Below are 24,150 nucleotides of genomic sequence, written 5' to 3'. Positions count from 1 at the left end.
ACATTACTAGCTTTTAATCTGTGTTTTCCAGATTTAAGAAGACTCTTCCCCTCAAGCTAATTATGACTCACAGCAATTTGGTAAGTTACACCTTTGTAAGCAGAATTGAAACATTTATCTTTTCTCTCTACCTGATCCCTCCAGAGATTGGAAACTCTTAGGTTCCTAACAGCTTTACCAGATAAATTAGGAAGGTCACCTCCTAACAGATGCAGGACTGAAGGTATTCTGGGGACTTTGAAAAAGGGAGGAATTCACCTAAATCTGTAAGATGAAATCTGTGACAAGCCTTTGGCATGGCTTTCCTGGCCTTGAGAGGCCTTTAAAATTTCGATCTGAGATTGCTTATAAAAGTCCCAGTGAAGCAAATTTTAAAAGAGCCTATGATCAGTTACACTTATATACATCATCATGCCAAGTTTATTAAAACCAACAGATTAGTCTTAGTTTGTCTATATTTGGTAGAAATGAGGGTCATTTTAGAGAGAAAAAGATTGTTTCAGTGAATATTAAATTCTAGTTTTGTTATTGAAGTTGGTATTCCCTAAGACTCACTTCCCAGACAGCTCCTTGCTTTTATGTTATTGTAAATTTAATTGAATTATTAACATGACGCTTTAAGTTTGTTTCTGAAGTTTATCTCAGTAACTTATTTTTGGATGAAGATCAGACACCCCGTGACCTGCAACCACATGATTATGCATACTGGAGAAGCCATAATTTAAAGAACCATCTCCAACCTATATGGAAGGACCCTTATCAGGTACTCTTAACTAGCTCATGCAATGCAAAACTGAAGAGAATTGATGCATGGATTAATATTTCCAGTTAGAAAGGGCCCCTGCATTGGACTGGCCTATAGAGAGGAGAGCTGACCTCAAAATCACCTTAAGACAATGTTCAAATAAGGAGAATCTATCAGACCAGGATGAGAAGAAAACAACATGTGAAGTAGACAGCTGATCCAAAATGCCAGACCAGGTCTGTATACCATTTACTTTGACAACTGCTCACAGTTTTGCTCATGAACCAAATGTACTTCACAGTCTTATGCAGAATCCAATTGTTAGGATTATGGTCAATTATCTATATATCCAGTACTTCTGGGTTACCTTGGTGGATTTCTCCACTCCAACGCTCTAACTGGATGGCCCTTAGGAAATTATTCTAGAAGAAATTATAATTCTCTTCAGACCTCTAGTGATATTACTAGTTGGGATACCCTCACCTCACCAATTACTAAGTGAGGCAGAAAAATGGGTAAGTGAGCTGGAAGACAGAATGGTGGAAATCACTGGGGCAGAACAGAAAAAGGAATGAAAAGAAATGAGGACAGTCTAAGAGACATCTGGAACAATATTAAACACAACATTTGCATTATAGGGGTTCCAGAAGGAGAACAGAGAGAGAAAAGACCTGAGAAAATATTTGAAGAGATGATAGCTGAAAACTTCCCCAACATGGGAAAGGAAACAGTCACCCAAGTCCAGGAATCCCAGAGTCCCAAGCAGGATAAACATGAGGAGGAACACAATGAGACGCATAGTAATCAAACTTACAAAGGTTAAAGATAGAGAAAATATTAAAAGCAACAAGGGAAAAGCAATAAAAAACATAAAAGGGAATTCCCATACAATTATCAGCTGGTTTCTCAGCAGAAATTCTGCATGCCAGAAGAGAGTGGCACAATCTATTTAAAGTGATGAAAAGGAAGAACCTACAACCAAGAATACTCGACCCAGCAAACTGTCATTCAGATTTAACACAGAAATCAAAAACTTTACAGACAAGCAAAAGGTAAGAGAATTCAGCACCACCAGACCAGCTTTTTCTAACAAATGCTAAAGGAACTTCTCTATGCAGAAAAGAAAAGGCCACAACTAGAAGCAAGAAAATTATGAATGAAAAGCTCGCTGGTAAAGGCAAACCTACACTAAAGGTAGCAAATTTCCACACAAATATGATATCAAAATCAGCAATCATGAGGTGAGTACAAATGCAGGATATTGGAAATGCGTTTGAAATGAAAAGACAAGCAACTTAAAACAATCTTGTTTATATATAGACTGTTATATCAAAACCTCATGGTCACCACAAATCAAAAATGTACAATAGATATACACACACACACAAAAGGAATCCAAATACAACATTAATCATTAAATCACAGGTTAAGAGAAGAAGAAAGGGGAGAATTAAAAAGACGTACAAAGAGTCCATCTGCCGATGCAAGGGACACAGGTTCGTGCCCCAGTCTGGGAAGATCCCACATGCCGTGGAGCGGCTGGGCCCATGAGCCATGGCCACTGAGCCTGTGCGTCCGGAGCCTGTGCTCCACAACGAGAGAGGCCACAACAGTGAGAGGCCCGCATACCGCAAAAATAAAACAAATACAGAACAATTAACAAAATGGCAATAAGAACGTACCTATCAATCATTAGATTAAACATAAATGGTTTAAATGCTCCAACCAAAAGACATGGACTGGATGAATACAAAAACAAGACCCATATATATGCTGTCTACAAAAGACCCACTTCAGATCTAGAGACACATACAGACTGAAAGTGAAGAGATGGAAAAAGGTATTCCATGCAAATGTAAATCAAAAGAAAGCTGGAGTAGCAGTATCGTATCAGACAAAATAAACTTTAAAGACTGTTACAAGAGACAAGGAAGGACACTACATTATGATTAAGAGATCAATCCAAGAAGAAGATGTAACAACTGTAAATATATATGAACCCAACATAGGAGTACCTCAGTATATAAGACAAAAACTAACAGCCATAAAAGGAGAAACTAACAGTAACAGAATATTAGTGGCAGACTTTCCAGACAAAAAATCAATAATGAAACACAGGCCTTAAAAGACATATTAGACCGGACGTACTTAATTGATATTTATTGAGCGTTCCATTCAAAAGCAACAGAATACACATTCTGCCCAAGTGCACATGGTATATTCTCCAGGATTGATCACATGCTGGACCACAAAGTGAGCCTTGGTAAATTTAAGAAAATTGAAATCATATAGCATTGTGGTGAGAAAAGATGCTTGATAAAATTAGAAATCAACTACAAGAAAAAAAAGTGTAAAAACCAAAAACACGTGGACGATAAACAATATGCTACTAAACAATCCATGGATCACTGAAGAAATCAAAGAGGAAATTTAAAAATACCTAGAGACAAATGAAAATGAAAACATGGTGATCCAAAACATATGGGACACAGCAAAAGCAGTCTTAAGAGTGAAGTTTATAGAAATACAAGGGAAAAAAAATACTCAATCTAACCTTACACCTAACACAACTAGAGAAAGAAGAACAAACAAAACCCAGTTAGTAGAAGGAAAGAAGTCATAAATTTCAGAGCAGAAATACATGAAATAGAGACAAGAAAACAATAGAAAAGATCAATGAAACTAAAAGTTTGTCCTTTGAAAAGATAAACAAAACTGATAAACTTTAGCCAGACTCATCAAGAAAGAAAGGGAGAAGACTCAAATCAATAGAATTAGAAATGAAAAAGGAGAAGTTACAATGGACACCACAGAAATACAAAGGATCATAAGAGACTACTACAAGCAATAAAATGGACAACCCAGAAGAAATGGACAAGTTTTAGAAAAGTACGAGTTCCCAAGACTGAACTAGGAAGAAATAGAAAATAATAACAGACCAAACACAAGTACTGAAATTGCAACAGTGATTTAAAAACTCCCCCCCAAAAAAAGTCCAGAAACAGATGACCTCACAGGCAAATTCTGTGAAACATTTAGAGAAGAGTTAACACCTATCCTTCTGAAACTATTACAAAAAATTGCAAAGGAAGGAACATGCCCAAGCTCATTCTATGAGGTCACCATCACCTTGATACCAAAACCAGACAAAGATGCCACAAAAAAGAGAGAAAATTATAGGCCAATATCACTGATGAAAATAGATGTAAAAATCCTAAACAAAATACTAGCAAGTTAAATCCAACAGCATGTTAAATAGGTTATACACCGTGAATAACTGGGATTTATCCCACGGATGCAAAAATTTTTCAATATCTGCAAATCCATCAGTGTGATACATCACATTAACAAATTGAAGAATAAAAACCATATGAGCATTACAATAGATGCAGAAAAAGCTTTTGACAAAATTCAACACCCATTTATGATAAAAACTCTCCAGAAAACGGGCATAAAGGGAACATACATCAACACAATAAAGGCCATATATGACAAACCTTCAGCTAACATCATACTCAATGGTGAAAAGCTGAATGCATTTCCTCTAAGATCAGGAACAAGACAAGGATATCCACTGTCACCACTTTGATTCAATGTCATTTTGGAAGTCCTTCTCTCAGCAATCAGAGAAGAAAAATAAATAAATAAAAGGAATCCAAAATGGAAAAGTAGAAGTAAAACTGTCCCTGTTTGCAGATGACATGATACTATATGTAGAAAATGCTAAAGATGCCACCAGAAAACTACTAGAGCTCATCAATGAATTCAGTAAAGCTGCAGGATACAAAATTGATGTACAGAATCTGTTGTTTTCCTATACAGTAATAATGAAACATAAGAAAGAGAAATTAAAGAAATAATCTCATTTACTATCACATCAAAAAGAATAAAATACCTAGGAATAAACCTACCTAAGGAGACAAAACACCTGCATTCTGAAAACTAGAAGACACTGAGCAAAGAACGTGAAGATGATACAAACAGAAGGAAAGATATACAATGTTCTTGGATTGGAAAAATCAATATTGTGAAAATGACTATACCATCCAAAGCAATCTACAGATTGAATGCAATCCCTATCAAATTACCAATGGCATTTTTTGCAGAACTAAACCAAAATTTTACAATTTTTATGCAAACACAAAAGACCATGAATAGCCAAAGCAATTTGAGAAAGAAGAACGGAGCTAGAGGAATCAGGGTCCCTAACTTCAGACTATACTACAAAGCTACAGTAATCAAAACAGTATGGTACTGGCACAAAAAAAGAAATATAGATCAATGGAACAGGATAGAAAAGTACAGGGAGGAGCTTCAAGATGGCGGAAGAGTAAGACGTGGAGATAACCTTCCTCCCCACAAATACATCAGAAATACATCTACATGTGGAGCAACTCCTACAGAACACCTAATGAATGCTGGCAGAAAACCTTAGACCTCCCAAAAGGCAAGAAACTCCCCACATACCTGCGTAGGGCAAAAGAAAAAGGAAAGAGACAAAAGAACAGGGACAGGACCTGCACCTCTGGGAGGGAGCTATGAAGGAGGAAAGGCTTCCACACACTAGGAAGCCCCTTTGCAGGCAGACTGCGGGTGGCGGAGGTGGGAAGCTTCAGAGGCACAGAGGGGAGTGCAGCAACAGGGGTGCAGAGGGCAAAGCACAGAGATTCCCGTACGGACATTCACCAGCCTGAGAAGCTTGTCTGCTCACCCACCAGGGTGGGAGGGGGCTGGGAGCTGAGACTCAGGCTTCAGAGGCCAGATACCAGGGAGAGGACTGGGGTTACCTGCGTGAACACAGCCTGAAGGGGGTGAATGTGCCACAGCTAGCTGGGAGGGAGTCTGGGAAAAAGCAAGAGACTTTTTCTTCCCTCTTTGTTTCCTGGTGCGCAAGGAGAGAGGATTAAGAGCACCGCTTAAAGGAGCTCCAGAGAGGTCCGGCTATCAGCGCGGACCCCAGAGACTGGCATGAGATGCTAAGGCTGCTGCTGCTGCCACCAAGAAGCCTCTGTAAAAGCACAGGTCACTATCCACACCTCTCCTCCGGGGAACCTGTGCAGCCCACCACTGCCAGGGTCCCGTGGTCCAGGGACAACTTCCCCGGGAGAACACGCATCACCCTCAGGCTGATGCAACATCACACCAGCCTCTGCCACGGCAGGCTTGCTCCGCATCCCATACTCTTCCCTGCCCCTGGCCTGTGTGAGCCAGAGCCCCTGAATCAGCTGCTCCTTTAACCCCATCCTGTCTGAGTGAAGAACAGATGCCCCCAAGCGACCTACACACAAAGGTGGAGCCAAATCCAAAGCTGAAGGGAACAAAGCTGTGTGAACAAAGAAGAGAAAGGGAAATCTCTCCCAGCAGACTCAGGAGCAGCAGATTAAATCTCCACAATCAACTAGATGTACCCTGCATCTGTGGAATACCTGAATAGACAACGAATCATCCCAAATTGAGGAGGTGGACTTTGGGAGCAATGATATATATATTTTTCCCCCTCTTTCTCTTTTTGAGTGTGTATGTGTATGATTCTGTGTGTGATTTTGTCTGTATAGTTTTGCTTTTACCACTTGTCCTAGGGTTCTGTCTGTCCATTTTTTTTTTTTTTAGTATACTTTTTAGCGCTTCTTATCATTAGTGGATTTCTTTTCTGGTTTGGTTGCTTTCTTTCTTTTTGTTTTATTACTTAAAATTTATTCTTAATAATTATTTTTAAATTTCAATAACTTTATTTTATTTCATTTTATCCTTTTCCTTCTTTCTTTTTTTCCCCCTTTTATTGTGAGCCATGTGGATGACAGGCTCCTGGTACTCTGGCCAGGTGTCAGGGCTGTGCCTCTGAGGAGGAAGAGCCAAGGTCAGGACACTGGTCCACCAGAGGCCTCCCAGCTCCACGTAATATCAAATGGTGAAAATCTCCCAGAGATCTCCACAAACGCCAACTCAACTACCAGCAAGCTACAGTGCTGAACACCCTATGACAAACAACTAGCAAGACAGGAGCACAACCCCACCCATTAGCAGAGGGACTGCCTAAAATCATAATAAGGTTACAGACACCCCAAAACACACCACCAGACATGGACCTGCCCAAAAGAAAGACAAGATCCAGCCTCATCCACCAGAACACAGGCACTAGTCCCCTCCACTAGGAAACCTACACCACCCACTGAACCAGCCTTAGCCACTGGGGGCAAACACCAAAAACAATGGAAACTACGAATCTGTAAACTGTGAAAAGGAGACCACAAACACAGTAAGTTAAGCAAAATGAGAAGACAGAAACCACCCAGCAGATGAAAGAGCAAGGTGAAAACCCACCAGACCTAACAAATGAGGAGGAAATAGGCAGTCTACCTGAAAAAGGATTCAGAATAATGATAGTAAAGATGATCCAAAATCTTGGAAATAGAATGGTGAAAATACAAGATATGTTTAACATGGACCTAGAAGAACTAAAGAGCAAACAAACAATGAGGAAAAACAAAATAAATGAAATTAAAAATTCTCTAGAAGGGATCAACAGCAGAATAACTGAAGCAGAAGAACGGATAAGTGACCTCGAAGATAAAATAGTGGAAATAATGACTGCAGAGCAGAATAAAGAAAAAAGAATGAAAAGAATTGAGGACAGTCTCAGAGACCTCTGGGAAAACATTAAACACACCAACATTCGAATTATAGGAGTCTCAGAAGATGAAGAGAAAAAGAAAGGGACTGAGAAAATATTTGAGGTGATTATAGTTGTAAACTTCCCTACTATGGGAAAGGAAATAGTTAATCAAGTCCAAGAAGCACAGAGAGTCCCATACAGGATAAATCGAAGGAGAAACATGCCAAGACACATATTAATCAAACTATCAAACATTAAATACAAAGAAAAAATATTAAAAACAGCAAGGTAAAACCAAGATAACATGTAAGGGAATCCCCATAAGGTTAATAGCTGATCTTTCAGTGGAAACTCTCCAAGCCAGAAAGGAGTGGCAGGACATACCTAAAGTGATGAAAGTGAACAACCTACAACCAAGATTACTCTACCTAGCAAGAATCTCATTGAAATTTGACAGAGAAATTAAAACCTTTACAGACAAGCAAGAGCTAAGAGAATTCAGCACCACCAAATCAGCTTTACAACAAATGCTAAAGGAACTTCTCTAGGCAGAAAACACAAGAGAAGGAAAAGGCCTACAATAACATACCCTAAACAATTGAGAAAATGGTAATAGGAACATACATATTGATAATTACCATAAATGTAAATGGATTAAATGCTCCAACCAAAAGACACAGACTGGTTAAATGGATACAAAAACAAGACCCGTATATATGCCGTCTACAAGAGACCCACTTAAGACCTAGGGACACATACAGACTGAAAGTGAGGGGAGGGAAAAAGATATTTCATGCACATGGAAATCAAAAGAAAGCTGGAGGAGCAATTCTCATATCAGACAAAATAGACTTTACAACAAAGACTATTACAAGAGACAAAGAAGGACACTACATAATGATCAAGGGATCAATTCAAGAAGAAGATATAACAATTGTAAATATTTATGCACCCAACATAGGAGCACCTCAATACATAAGGCAAATACTAACAGCCATAAAAGGGGAAATCAACAGTAACACAATCATAGGAGGGGACTTTAACACCCCACTTTCACCAATGGACGGATCATCCAAAATGAAAATGCGGAAACACAAGCTTTAAATGATGCATTAAACAAGATAGACTTAATTGATATTTATAGGATATTCCATCCAAAAACAACAGAATACACATTCTTCTCAAGTGCTCATGGAACATTCTCTATCTTGGATCACAAATCAAGCCTTGGTAAATTTCAGAAAATTGAAATCGTATCAAATATCTTTTCTGACCACAACGCTATAAGCCTGGATATCAATTACAGGAAAAAATCTGTAAGAAATACAAACACATGGAGTCTAAACAATACACTACTTAATAACCAAGAGATCACTGAAGAAATCAAAGAGGAAATCAAAAAATACCTAGAAGCAAATGACAATGAAAACACGACAACCCAAAACCTATGAGATGCAGCAAAAGCAGTTCTAAGGGGGAAGTTTATAGCAATACAGTCCTACCTTAAGAAACAAGAAACATCTCAAATAAACAACCTAACCTTACACATAAAGCAGTTAGAGAAAGAAGAACAAGAAACCCCAGTTAGCAGAAGGAAACAAATCATAAATATCAGATGAGAAATAAATGAAAGAGAAATGAAAGAAATGATAGCAAAGATCAATAAAACTAAAAGCTGGTTCTTTGAGACGATAAACAAAATTGATAAACCATTAGCCAGACTCATCAAGAAAAAAATGGAGAAGACTCAAATCAATAGAATTAGAATGAAAAAGGAGAAGTAACAACTGACGCTGCAGAAATACTAAAGATCATGAGAGATTACTACAAGCAACTCTATGCCAATAAAATGGAATACCTGGAAGAAATGGACAAATTCTTAGAAATGCACAACCTTCTGAAACTGAACCAGGAAGAAATAGAAAATATGAACAGACCAATCACAAGCCCAGGAACAGATGGCTTCACAGGCGAATTCTATCAAACATTTAGAGAAGAGCTAACACAGATCCTTCTCAAACTCTTCCAAAATATAGCAGAGGGAGGAACACTCCCAAAATCATTCTACAAGGCCACCATCATCCTGATATCAAAACCAGAAAAAGATGTCACAAAAAAGAAAAGTACAGGCCAATATCACTGATGAACACAGATGCAAAAATCCTCAACAAAATACTAGCAAACAGAATCCAACAGCACATTAAAAGGATCATACACCATGAACAAGTGGGGTTTATCCCAGGAATGCAAGGATTCTTCAATATACATAAATCAATCAATGTGATACACCATATTAAAAAACTGAAGGAAAAAAAATATGATCATTTCAATAGATGCATAGAAAGCTTTCAACAAAATTCAACACCCATTTATGATAAAAACCCTGCAGAAAGTAGGCATAGAGGGAACTTTCCTCAACATAATAAAGGCCATATATGATAAGCCCACAGGCAACATCATCCTCAGTGGTGAAAAACTGAAACCATTTCCACTAAGGTCAGGAACAAGACAAGGTTGCCCACTCTCACCACTGTTATTCAGCATAGTTTTGGAAGTTTTAGCCACAGAAATCAGAGATGAAAAAGAAATAAAAGGAATACAAATCAAAAGAAGAAGTAAAGCTGTCACCAGTTGCAGATGACATGATACTATACATAGAGAATCCTAAAGATGCTACCAGAAAACTACTAGAGCTAATCAATGAATTTGGTAAAGTAGCAGGATACAAAATTTATGCACAGAAATCCCTTGTTTTCCTATACACTAATGATGAAAAATCTGAAAGAGAAATTAAGGAGACACTCCATTTAGCATTGCAACAAAAAGGATAAAATACCTAGGAATAAACCTACTTAAGGAGACAAAAGCCCTGTATGCAGAAAACTATAATACACTGATGAAAGAAATTAAAGATGATACAAAGAGATGGAGAGATATACCATGTTCTTGGACTGGAAGATTCAACATTGTGAAAATGACTCTACTACCCAAAGCAATCTACAGATTCAATGCAATCCCTATCAAACTACCAAGAGCATTTTTCACACAACTAGAACAAAAAATTTTCACAATATGTATGGAAACACAAAAAACCCCGAATAGCCTAAGCAATCTTGAGAAAGAAAAATGGAGCTGGAGGAGTCAGGCTCCCTGACTTTATACTACAAAGCTACAGTAATCAAGACAGTATGGTACTGGCACAGAAACAGAGAAATATAGATCAATGGAACAGAATAGGAAGCCCAGAGATAAACCCACGCATGTATGGTCACCTTATCTTTGATAAAGGAGGCAAGAATATACAGTGGAGAAAAGACAGCCTCTTCAATTAGTGGTGCTGGGAAAACTGGACACCTTCATGTAAAAGAATGAAATTAGAACACTCCCTAACACCATACACAAAAATAAACTCAAAATGGATTAAAGACCTAAATGTAAGGCCAGATACTATCAAACTCTTAGAGGAAAAGACAGGCAGAACACTCTATGACATAAATCATAACAAGATACTTTTTGACCCACCTCATAGAGAAATGGAAATAAAAACAAAAATAAACAAATGGGACCTAATGGAAAAAGCTTTTGCACAGCAATGGAAATGATAAACAGGACAAAAAGACAACCCTCAGAGTGAGAGAAAATATTTGCAAATGAAGCAACTGACAAAGGATTAATCCCCAAAATTTACAAGCAGCTCATTCAGCTCAATATCAAAAAACCAAACAACCCAATCCAAAAATGGGCAGAAGACCTAAATAGACATTTCTCCAAAGAAGATATACAGATGACCAACAAACACATGAAAGACTGCTCAGGATCATTAATCATTAGGGAAATGCAAATCAAAACTACAATGAGATATCATCTCATACCAATCAGAATGGCCATTATCAAAAAAATGTACAAACAGTAAGTGCTGGAGAGGGTGTCAAGAAAAAGGAACTCTCTTGCACTGCTGGTGGGAATGTAAATTGATACAGCCACTATGGAGAACAGTATGGAGGTTCCTTAAAAACTAAAAATAGAGCTACCATACGACCCAGCAATCCCACTACTGGGCATATACCCTGAGAAAACCATAATTCAAAAAGAGTCATGTACCACAAGGTTCACTGCTGCTCTATTTACAATAGCCAGGACATGGAAGCAACCTAAGTGTCCATCAACAGATGAATGGATAAAGAAGATGTGGTACATATATACAATGGAATATTACTAGCCCTACAAAGAAACGAAATTGAGTTATTTGTAGTGAGGTGGATGGACCTGGAGTCTGTCATACAAAGTAAGTCAGAAGAAAAAAACAAATACTGTATGCTAACACATATATATGGAATCTAAAAAACTAAAACAAAAACAAAATGGTCATGAAGAACCTAGGGGCAAGACGGGAATAAAGACACAGACCTACTAGAGGATGGACTTGAGGATACGGGGAGGGGGAAGGGTAATCTAGGATAAAGTGAGAGAGTGGCATGGATATACATACACTACCAAATGTAAAATAGATAGCTAGTGGGAAGCAGCCGCATAACACAGGGAGATCAGCCCGGTTCTTTGTGAACACCTAGATGGGTGGGATAGGGCAGGTGGGAGGGAGGGAGACACAAGAGGGAAGAGATATGGGGATATATGCATATGTATAGCTGATTCACTTTGTTATAAAGCAGAAACTAACACACCATTGTAAAGCAATTATACTCCAGTAAAGATGTTAAAAAAAAGAATAGTCCAGCAATAAACCCAGGCGCCTATGGTCAATTTTGGTCAATTTATCTACCACAAAGGAGGCAAGAGTATACAATGGAGAAAAGACAGTCTCTTCAATACGTACTGCTGGGAAAACTGGACAGCTACATGTAAAAGAATGAAATTAGAACATTCTCTAACACCACACACACAAAATAAACTCAAAATGGATTAAAGACCTAAATATAAGTCCTGATACTATAAAACCCTTATAGGAAAACATAGAACACTCTTTGACATAAATCACAGGAATGTCTTTTTTGATTCATCTCCTAGAGTAATGGAAATATAAACAAAAATAAACAAATGGGACCTAATTGAACTCAAAAGGTTTTGTACAGCAAAGGAAACCATAAACAAAATGAAAAGACAACCCACGGAATGTAAGAAAATTTTTGCAAATGATGAGAATGACAAGGATTAATCTCCAAAATACATAAACAGGTCATGCAGCTCAATATCAAAAAACCAATTCCTGGCAGTATCAGTGTGCTTGTAAAAGAAAAATCAAAAACAGAGAGGTTGTTTTACATAGTAATAATCGCCTTCCGGAATGGAATCCGTGCTGTATCAGTGAGAGGAGCTAGTGACAAAGTCAAAGCAGAAAATTAGATGGGTCTTTTCAGAAAGCATAAATAAAGAGCCTCCTATCCTGTGGCAGAAGCTCCTCTAGATCATGATAGATTCCAAATCAAGAATCTAGGAATGTGGAAAGATTTAATTACAAGGCCCTGAACATGGACTGTCCCAAACCCTTGCATCCCACAGTGAACTCTGATTTCTGGGTTGCTTTGAAAACCCCGTATTCCTTTTGCCAGCTTATATTTGGGGAGCCTGTTTGTTGGCTATTCTTTTCTTCGACTCTGTGTCAGTTAAGTCTCTAGCATGTGTTTCTTTACCTACCATCCAGTTTTGTTTAAAACACAAAACTCTAGCGAGTCTTGAGAAAAAGTCTTACTTGGTTACTAGTAATGTGTTTTTATTTATTCAGGATAGTTTTGTGCTAAGAACAGTGTTAGATTTAAAAACTAGAGGTTTAATTCCTCTTTTTTGTATTGATTTCATTATTGAAAATAAATAGAACTTTGTAAAAACAAAAACAAAACAACCCAATCAAAAAATGGGCAGAAGACCTAAATAGACATTTCTCCAAAGAAGACATACAGATGGCTAACAGGCACATGAAAAGATGCTCAACATCGCTAATTATTAGAGAAATGCAAATCAAAACTACAGTGAGGTATCACCTCACACCAGTCAGAATGGCCATCATCAAAAATCTACAAACAATAAATGCTGAGGGTGTGGAGAAAAGGGAACCCTCCTGCACTGTTGGTGGGAATGTAAATTGATACAGCCACTGTGGAGAACAGTATGGAGGTTCCCTAAAAAACTAAAAATAGAGCTACCATATGATCCAGCAATCCCACTCCTGGCTGTATATCCAGAGGAAACTATGGTTGGAAAGGATACATACACCCCAGTGTTCATTGTAGCACTATTTACAGTAGTCAAGACATGGAAGCCACCTAAATGTCCATTGACAGATGAATGGACAAAGAAGATGTGGTACATATATACCATGGAATATTACTCAGCCATAAAAAGAATGAAATAATTCCATTTGCAGCAACATGGATGGACCTGGAGATCATCATACTAAGTGAAGTGAGTCAGAGAATGACAAATATGTGATATAGCTTATATGTGGAATCTAAAAAAAAATGATACAGATGAATTTATTTACAAAACAGAAACAGACTCACAGACTTAGCGAATGAACCTATGGTTACCAGTGGGGAAGGGTATAGGGGAGGGATAAATTGGAAGTTTGGGATTGACATATACATATTACTATATTTAAAATAGATAACCAACAAGTACCTATTGTTTAGCACAGGAAACGCTACTCAGTATTCTGTAATAACCTAAATGGGGAAAGAACTTGAAAAAGAATAGATACATGTATATGTATAACTGAATCACTTTGCTGTACACCTAAAACTAACACAACATTTTAAGTCAAGTATACCCCAATAAAATTGTTAAAAACCTCAGGGTAATCAACCAATGATCAGGAGATCTGAGAACCAGGAGAGACTCACCCAAATTCATCTGGACTTCTGAGGAGGAAAGGCCTCTGCCAGTACCAACGCTCCAGTTCCTTGTAGAGTTCAGGTGAAGGATAGGAGTCTGCTTTGGGCCCCTTCATTGTTTTCAAACTGTGGACTGAAAAAAAAATGTACAACCTCTAAAAGTTGAGAATTATGTTTTATTTGGCAGACAAAACTGAGGACTTCAGCCTAGAAGACAGCCTCTCAGACAGCTCTGAGGGACTGCTTCAAAGATTAGGGAGGAGCCAGGATACGTAAGGATTTTTGCAACAGAAACCAGGTAGTCAGAACATCAAAAGATTACTGTTACCAAATTCCCTGGTGGTCCAGTGGTTAGGACTCCACGATCTCGTTGCTGAGGGAGCAGGTTCAATCCCTGGTCAGGGAACTAAGATCCCACAGGCTGCAAGGCACTGCCAAAAAAAAAAAAAAATTACTGTTAAAGAAAACCAGAGGTCTCTAGTTAATGAATTTAGCACTTTTCTATGTATGGGACAATTCAAGAGTCTGGGTTCATTGAAATCATTCCTTTGATATGCACCTTAGCTGTCTGGGGCCAGTATCCTGTTCTTTACCATCCTGTATCCCTTAAGGGTGTACAGTTTGGGGTGGCTGCAATGTTTGAGGGCTTGGCAGTGGGCAGCCTGTTTGTCTCCATCCGAGTTCCCTCAGGGCGCACCATCACCATGGGGCAGCTATAGTGGCTGATGGCCTGATGGGTGCAGCACCCTTTGTTTGCTGATATGGCAGGCAACATTTTTTCATCCACACCTCAAGGATGGTCAGGGATGAGAAATTTGGTCAGATGTCAATGTCAAGGACATTGATGGTGGGGTATTCTAACAAACTTGTCTCAGCAGGATTCTTGCTAAAATTGGTTCCTTAAAGACATGTTGAAGGATGGGTCCTAGTCAAAAAAGAGCACAGAGGATTCTGAATAGAGTTTGGCTAAAGAGAGAATCTTGTCTGAGAGGTAAAGATCAATTTCATTCTGAGCTATTATCTCCTTAGAAATTCAATTTCTAATTATGCTATTCCTTAAAATGTCAATAATTTGGACTATGATGTAATATGTAATATAAGTAAGTCACTATATTCCTCAATCTGGCAGAAAAATAGCAGTTCTTCATTTTATCTTATGGTTAACTCTTCTTCACCCATCGCATGCATTTTGTATAGTTGGAATCACCAAATAGGACTGTATTTAAAATTTTGGGTTTTTAAATTATTTTCCTTCCAATATACAGTTTCACTTATCTGAATATTGGTGGGCATGGGGGGATGAAAAACCAGTACTGGGCTTATCTTTAAGTATCATTAAGTATGATCTATTCAATACAACTTAGGTCAACAAAGATTAAAACTCCCCAAAGAATTAGAAATAACCTAAAATATGAATATTGCAGAATTTAGTCTTAACTTTATTCAAACATAGGTACTGGTAGTATGCCTGTTAGAGATAAACAGAAAATGATCCCTGGTATTGTAGAAACTATACTATAATGAAGGAAGGGAGGGAGGGAGGGAAGGAAGGAAGGAAGGAAGGAAAAGAAAGAAAGGAAAGGAAGAAAGAGAAGGAAGAGGAGGGAGGGAGGAAGGGAGGGAGGGAAGGAAGGAAAGAAGAAAGAAAGAAAGAGCCTGGTGGCTTCAGGACATGCTACCTCAAAATATGACACCTTGGCAATTGAATATTTTAAATGGAAGCAGTTTGAGAAAACAGCAGGAAAGTCACTCTGCCCTCCCATCCCCCTCCTTCTTCCCTGAAGCAGGTCATAAACCCTCACAAGAGAAGTGCCCTCCCTATATCCAGACCAAAAAAAAAAAAAATCCTTTTCTTCAAAGACAAAGGGATTCCAAGAAGAATCCTAACAAAGAGGCATTGCTAAGTTTCCCTGTTTCCTACACTTACCTCGTACTGTCTGACCTATCCTATTTCTCCATTAATCCATCAAACCTGCATGAAGAAAAGCAGGTCTGTTTCTTCAGGCTTTTGTTTCTTTGTGATTGCTTCCATGTCACATGGCAATTATATTAAATGCATCTATGCTTTTCTTTTGTTAACCTGTCTTTGTCAGTTTAATTTTCAGACCCAGCCAAGGACCTTAAGAGGATTGAAGGAAATCCTTCTCCCTTGAAAACCCAAAGGCAAAAGTTTTTCTTCTGATGTTGTATAAATAGGATGTGGTATGAATGCAAGAGACTAACAAAATAATGAACCACAGACCTAATTTCTTGTAAAACATGAAGCTTTGCACAGATTGTGGTAAATTGTCTTTTCATCCCAGTACATTTATCATTTTTTTTTGATCAGATTGAGATTGGTGGCCATTTTTAACAGAGAGAGAATTTATTGGCATTATTCTGTCATTTACAAAGAAGGTTTCCTATTTCTTTCAGTTTTGATACTTTTAAAATTTTTCCTTAAAACTGCCAGGTTCATTTAGATTTTCAGTTCTATTGGTCTAAATTTATTTATGACACATTTTTAGTTTTTTTAAATTTTTCTATATGTAATTATTTTAAAATATTTTTTAAATGTCTGAAGCTATTTATTTGTAAGTTCTACCTTTTTTCTTTGAACTTACTTGCCAATGTTGGTCTATTTTATTTTCGTTTTCTAGAAACAGTTTTTAGCTTTGTTAAAAAATATGTCCCTTAACTTAATTTTCTCTTTTTGGTTGGAAGCTCAGTACATTGCTTCCCAAATTTTTTTCTTTTTTTTTTTACTAATCAGGTTGTAAATTTCTAAGAAGGCCATAAATTACCTGATGAATACAATATTATCAAAATCAGTGTTTTTACATGGTGTGTTTTCATTTTCACTACTTTTATCAAAATAATATGACATACCACTTTATACTCCTGACTACTGTTTACATTCAATTCTATCCTATTTTTGCCATCATGTTAATAATGCCACAGAATTGAAAATATATGGGCTTTAATTTGTTTTCTACCAATCAATTTCCAACATTTCTGTAGCATTTGTTATTTTTAATTAGGAAAATGCACTGTATTTTATGTGAAAATGCATTTCCATACATTGTATCTTCCCATATTTGATTAAGGAAAATTAAATGTTTTTTAGTATGTATTTTCATAGCATGGTGCAAATTACAGTTATCATATTAAATAGCCATAAGTGTGTTATATGTTCATTTTGATTGCATTTACTTTGTATTAGAATTACAACTTACTCATTTCTTACAAACATGATAATCTTTAGTATTTAATATATTCTTAATAAAAAAATGAGTACATGAACCACACAAATAGTCCTTTCCATTTCCTTCAAATGTGAAGTTTGCTAATTTACTATTACATATAGACATTACCTTATGTATGTACTGATAGCATTGTCTCAATTTACTTGCAAAAATTATCCCCTAAAAAATTTAAGACAATCTGTTTCGTCAATTGGAATTGGTTCACAGTTGTCCATAGCTTCCCCAAATCTATGTACTTCTGTAAAAAACTGTATTTTTTCTACATTCCAACTTGGTGATGATACAACCTCAGTTCATTTAAGTACATGACTATCATTCATTCATCAAACGTGTCCCTCCTGCTAGAACTGTGCTTTGAGAAGCAATGTTTCAATGTTGGTTCACAGGCTGTGTCCCAGGACTTCTTTTCAGTTCATATAAATATAGTTAAAGTCAGTTGGTGAGGGGGAAAAGCAATTTCCAAACCAAGCATACACACAAAAAGGCAATCCTTGACACACAGCCAGACACATTTTAAAAATAATCTCCTCAGTATAGACTGGTGCAGCCACTATGGAGAACAGCGTGGAGGTTCCTTAAAAAACTAAAACTAGAGTTCCCATATGATCCTGCAATCCCACTCATGGGCATATATCCAGAGAAAACTCTAATTTGAAAAAATACATGCACTCCAACATTCACAGCAGCACTATTTACAATAGGCAAGATATGGAAGCAACCTAAATGTCCATCGACAGATGAATGGATAAAGAAGATGTAGTACATAAATACAATGGGATAGTACTCAGTCGTAACACAGAATGAAATAGTGCCATTTACAGCAACATGGATGAACCTGAAGATTATCATACTAAGTGAAGTAAGTGAGACAGAGAAACACAAGTATCATATCATATCACTTATATGTGGAATCTAAAAAATATGATATAAATGAAATTATTTACAAAACAAAAATAGACTCACAAACATAGAAAACAAACATGGTTATCAAAGAGGAAAGAGGGGGAGGGATAAATTAGGAATTTCGAATTAGCAGATATAAACTACTAAATATAAAATAGATAACCAACAAGGACCTATTGTATAGCACAGGGAACTATATTCAATTTCTTGTAATAACCTATAATAAAGAAGAGTATGAAAATAAATATATATGTACATATACATGTGTGTGTATATATTCAGTGATATATATATATATATATATATATATATATAAAACAGAATCACTTGGCTGGACACCAGAAACTAAAATAACAGTGTAAATCAACTATACTTCAATTAAAAAAAAAACCCACAAACGAAAGGGGTAAAGGGACTTCTATAAATTATGGTATATCAAAATTTACAGGGCTTCCCTGGTGGCGCAGTGGTTGAGAGTCCACCTGCCGATGCAGGGGACACAGGTTCGTGCCCCGGTCTGGGAAGATCCCACATGCCGCGGAGCGGCTGGGCCCGTGAGCCATGGCTGCTGAGCCATGCATCCGGAGCCTGTGCTCCGCAACGGGAGAGGCCACAACAGTGAGAGGCCTGCGTACCGCAAAGAAAAAAAAAATTTACAGCACTATTTTTTCTTCTACGCTTTACCTTTTTTGTAACTGTTGTTTAACTTGTGTCTTCAATAATTTCTATTTTATTCCAATATAACAAAAGAAAGAAGCTATGTCACTGAAAGCAATATTAACAGGAGGTTTAAGCACACATGCCATTAGCTAAATAATATATAGCAATATTGAAGTTTTAAAGCTTAAGTCTTTCCTGCCCTTGTGGAAAGAGGTACTTGAAAAAATGTGCTGATTTTTTCATATTAGAGGAATTTGCTTCTATCATTTTCATCTCTCTTTCCATCTAAATCCCAGAGTCCATACTTTCTCCAGAAATTGTAAACTCTTTTTGTCACTACTCTATGGACTCATTAAAGTGCTTTCTAGCCAACAGTTATTACATTTATTTGGTAGAAACTTTTTCTGCTTCATTGGCTTCTAGGAAAACATAATGACATTTCTCCAAAGAAGACATACAGGGGGCCAACAGACACATGAAAACATGCTCAACATCGTTAATTATTAGAGTAATTCCAATCAAAACTACAATAAGTTATCACCTCACACCCGTCAGAATGACCATCATCAAAAAGTCTACAAACAATAAATGTGAAGAAAAATAAACCCTCCTACACTATTGGTGGAAATGTAAATCGGTACAGCCACTATAGAGAACAGTATGGAGGTTCCTTAAAAAAACTAAAAATAGAGCTATCATATGATTCAGCAATTCCACTTCTGGGTATATATCCAGAGAAACCTCTAATTCTAAAATATACATGCACCCCAATGTTCACAGCAGTGCTATTTACAATAGCCAAGAAATGGAAGCAACCTAAATGTCCTTCGATGGATGAATGGTTAAAGAAGATGTGGTACATATATACAATGGAATACTACTCAACCATAAAAATGAATGAAATAATGCCATTTGCAGCAACATGGGTGGACATAGAGATTATCATACTAAGTGAAGTCAGTCAAAGACAAAGATCATATGATATCACTTATATGTGAAATCAAAAAAATTTATATAAATGAATTTATTTACAAAACAGAAATAGACTCACAGACACAAAAAACAAACTTACAGTTACCAAAGAGGAAAGGTGAGGGGGAGGGATAAATTAGGAGTTTGAGATTAGCAGTTACAAACTACTATATATAAAATAGATAACCAACAGGGACCTACTGTATAGCATAGGAAATTATACACAATATCTTACAATAACCTATAATGGAAAAGAATATGAAAAAGGATATATATATATAACAGAATCACTTTGTTATACACCTGAAACATTGTAAATCAACTATATTTCAGTTTTTTAAAATTAACAAAACTACATAATGATGTTAAACTGTGTAACAGGTTGTGAAGCAGAATTCCTTCTGCTCCCAAATTGGCAAATAAGCCCTACAGCAGACAAAGAGGCTACTACTATATTGGTATGTTCTAATGAAAGCAATAACTACTTCTGGCCACATTCACTTTAGGGCTTATAAATGGGTGACCCAGATTTTATTTAATTCCTCCAGAACTTTGAAGCAGACGTTATTTATGAATAAGGATAATGCCAGTGGATATATCCCCAAACAACTGGATTTGAAGTATAAATTGTAAATGCTATAAACAGGATTTGTTCATGGATTAGAAGTTGCTGAAAAAGACTGGGAGGGATTTGAAATGGCTCCTGGAAAACTGGATTGAAGAATTGGATAGATTGCATTGCTTGAGCTGCAGAAGACTTGTAACACAGAGCAGTTATGGGATGGAAAATCATCATGCAGTTCACATTAGCAATAATGGAAGTTTTAACTATTGACCTTGAGGTAGATTAAATTATAACATATCTTGATTAGTTAAAAAATATTGCCTGATTTTTTGGCATTAGTTTCTGTTCTAAATAATGGTAGTAATTTTTTTCACTCTAAAACGGCTGTGTCACTAATTATGGATGAATATGGTTGTGATCGTTGGCTAATAAAGGAAGGATAAGGAGGGGACATGGGAATAATTACAAAATACAATGCAGTTCAAGAAAGATTATATAATAAGTTGTTCTATCAGGGAGGGAGGGGGGAGCATCTACAACAAAGGTGAACAGAGGCTGCATCCAGTGAACATAGATTTTAAAAGACAAGTGTAAACAACATAGATAATGAGATATATAACCAAGGAAATATACAATAACATTACATAGATAAATAACAGTACTGATAAGCAGAATTCTAAAGTGATTAAATCTTGTTTTCTTTTTTTTTTTAATGTCTTTAGCCCCTCAAGATAGCTGAGAAGGATAGATGATCCATATTTTTAGAAAAATAAACAGATAACAGAAAGAACTGTTCAGCTTGCACATTGTTGTCCTCTTTCCATAAAAAAGAAACCAGTGAATTGCCCAAAAAGGGTAAAAAATTGTTAACAAAAAAAGGAACATGAGGAAACTTCTTTATAGATGAGCAGCCGCTTCTGCTATAAATGTATTTTAATAAAAATACTTTCAAGGGCTGCCCTGGTGGCACAGTGGTTGAGAGTCCGCCTGCCGATGTAGGGGACATGGGTTCGTGCCCCGGTCCAGGAAGATCCCACATGCTGTGGAGCGGCTGGGCCCGTGAGCCATGGCCGTTGAGCCTGCACGTCCGGAGCCTGTGCTCCACAACAGGAGAGGCCACAACAGTGAGAGGCACACATACCGCACAAAAAAATACTTTCAAACATAAATTTTATAATTTCTCTATAAATTAGATAAGACCAGTATCAATACCCAGAATGAATTTATATAAATAGTGCTGTCAATGATTCTTGGTTCTTTAATATATGACAGCAACTAGCCTTCATAAAATTGAAGTTAGGTACTATTTTTTCATTTTATAATGAGACACCTGGCGCTTTTAGGAATTCACATTATAAAGATCTAGAATACCCAGGGTTTAGAGTTAAGTCTACGTGTATGATAAAATCCTAGAGCCCTCAGCAATTGATGCATGATGGGAAGAAGGAGGGAACAGCTTATATAACTTCAAATTTAAAAAAATAAATAAAAACAGAAAAAAATACATAAAATATTTACTGAGGCTAAACAAAACTGAACACATGTACAGTTTTGTATTGTCTTATAACAATTATGTATGTGATTAAAAAATTATTGATTTTTGATGACATTCTCAAGAACAATATACAAACATTGTAAAGGTCATCTGTGTGAGAAAATTAACACATATTTTAATGTCATTTAGGTTTATTGATAACACAGCTTTTAGAATGAGAAATATATAAAAGCTTTGATATGAAATGTAAAAATTCATTCATTTTAATTCTGTATTTGACAATGTAGTTCTGAGATAATTCATTCCTGTAAACATTTCATGTTAGGTTACTTTATTGCCAGTAATATAAAACAAACATTATTAAGTTAAAGAAAGAATGATTTACTGAATGAATTTGCAGTATTTCATGAAAACCAAAGGAAAAGTCACACAGGTAGACCTCTGAAAGGATGGGAGCCAGGCAGTTCTGGAAAACTAGAAACCCACAGTAGTGGAAGATCATGGGATAGATACCTCCTTAGAAGAAGCAACTCTGAATTTTTCCAGTCTTGTATCACTTCTATCATTCAGACCTTAGAAGGCTTTGATAGACTTCGTTTGGTAACATTTCCATTTCCCATTCTTGGGCCAGTGGAGGAAAAGTTACTTTGAAAGACAGTCTCACCAAGAATGCTTACAATGGGGCAGGACAGTTTTTCAAAGGGAAGGAAAATGGAAAATAGGAAAATATAAAAATATTTTATATTTGGTGGATTCTGGCATAAAATTCAGTAAGATGAACTTGTACAATGCTTTGAAAATAGGATACTTTAAATCCAAATGCTTATATATTATTAATTTAAGACAAAATGAATCATATTTTTAAGTGTTTCTGATTCTAATTCTAAATGTTTAATTTCTGTCATAAAATTATATTTTTTACCCCAATAACAAATATTTTTATAAAAGCTATTTTACAAAATTTATTATAATCTCCTTTTATAGCTGTATGTTTCAAATTTGGAAGATTCTTATCCTAAACTCTGCCAAAGATTGGCAGTTTTCTCTATTATATTTAATCTTTTCTACTACAAATATGAAGTTCAAAAAGAATTAACATGTGGAAAGCACATCATTCCTTGGAGTTGCTTGAAAATGACATAAAAATATCAATTTCTGGGCTTCCCTCGTGGCGCAGTGGTTGAGAGTCCTCCTGCTGATGCAGGGGACACCGGTTCATGCCCCTGTCCGGGAAGATACCACATGCCGTGGAGCAGCTGGGCCCATGGGCCATGGCCGCTGAGGCTGCGCATCTGGAGCCTGTGCTCCGCAAGGGGAGAGGCCACAACAGTGAGAGGCCCGCATACCGCAAAAAAAAAATATATATATATATATATTTTTTTTTAATTACAAATAATGAATTATTATTGCCTACAATATTGCCAGCTTTCTGATGTTTATATTCCTCTATATTCTCTATTCTCATAAATATATTTTAAGTATTTACTTAAATTTTATATTCCATTGGTTATTTATCTGATATCTTTGCCAATAATCCTTACCCAATTCTTGATTTCCCACAATTTTACAAAGTACAAAACTATGTTTGATTAATGAATTGGTCTCTGTCTCAACTCCATGTCAATAACCTCTTCTTGGAGCCTCAGAACTAAAGAGACAGTGTGTACAAAAGTGGAAAATGAAAAAAAAATTTAAATATCTTACATCTTCCTGTGAAAGAAGACTTGTTTGTTAATTTAGGATTAAATATTTTAAAATGTGATGATTAAAGTCTTGATTTAATTGGTTTATCTTTTATTGAGTACCTAGTAAATGCAGGTCATCTTTCTGGATTCTATTCTTAAAAAGATAAAATAAATGGGCAGACAAAAATAATAACTGTCAGTTTAAGAATGTTGCATTCTGAATATATTTCGAAAGAGAGAATGAAGAAAAGCAGCTCAAAATCCAATAAATTTTAAAATAAATATTCAGTGCAATAAGATTATCATATTAAAGTCTTACAAAATGTCTGAATATTTATTTTTAACCCACAAATTGTTTGCTTTAATTATATAAGGTCAACAATATCATATCATGCTGTAATTGAATAAAATCATTTGAATAT

General features: G+C 36.4%; 1 long non-coding RNA gene across 1 annotated transcript in view; it reads right to left on the bottom strand.

Annotated features, from left to right (window-relative positions):
• Positions 1 to 24,150, bottom strand: part of LOC137220139 (uncharacterized) — a 119,926-nt gene that overhangs the window by 15,905 nt on the left and 79,871 nt on the right. The window contains exons 4-5 of the long non-coding RNA XR_010941496.1: positions 14,532 to 14,634; positions 14,213 to 14,336 (exon numbers count right to left, since the gene is read on the bottom strand). This is a non-coding gene — a long non-coding RNA (uncharacterized lncRNA). The remainder of the gene's footprint in view (positions 1 to 14,212; positions 14,337 to 14,531; positions 14,635 to 24,150) is intronic.

Source organism: Pseudorca crassidens, chromosome 2 (assembly GCF_039906515.1).
Source record: "Pseudorca crassidens isolate mPseCra1 chromosome 2, mPseCra1.hap1, whole genome shotgun sequence".
NCBI classification, from domain to species: Eukaryota; Metazoa; Chordata; class Mammalia; order Artiodactyla; family Delphinidae; genus Pseudorca; species Pseudorca crassidens.
Note: the sequence above shows the minus strand (reverse complement) of the source record. Positions and strands in the feature narration are given on the sequence as shown.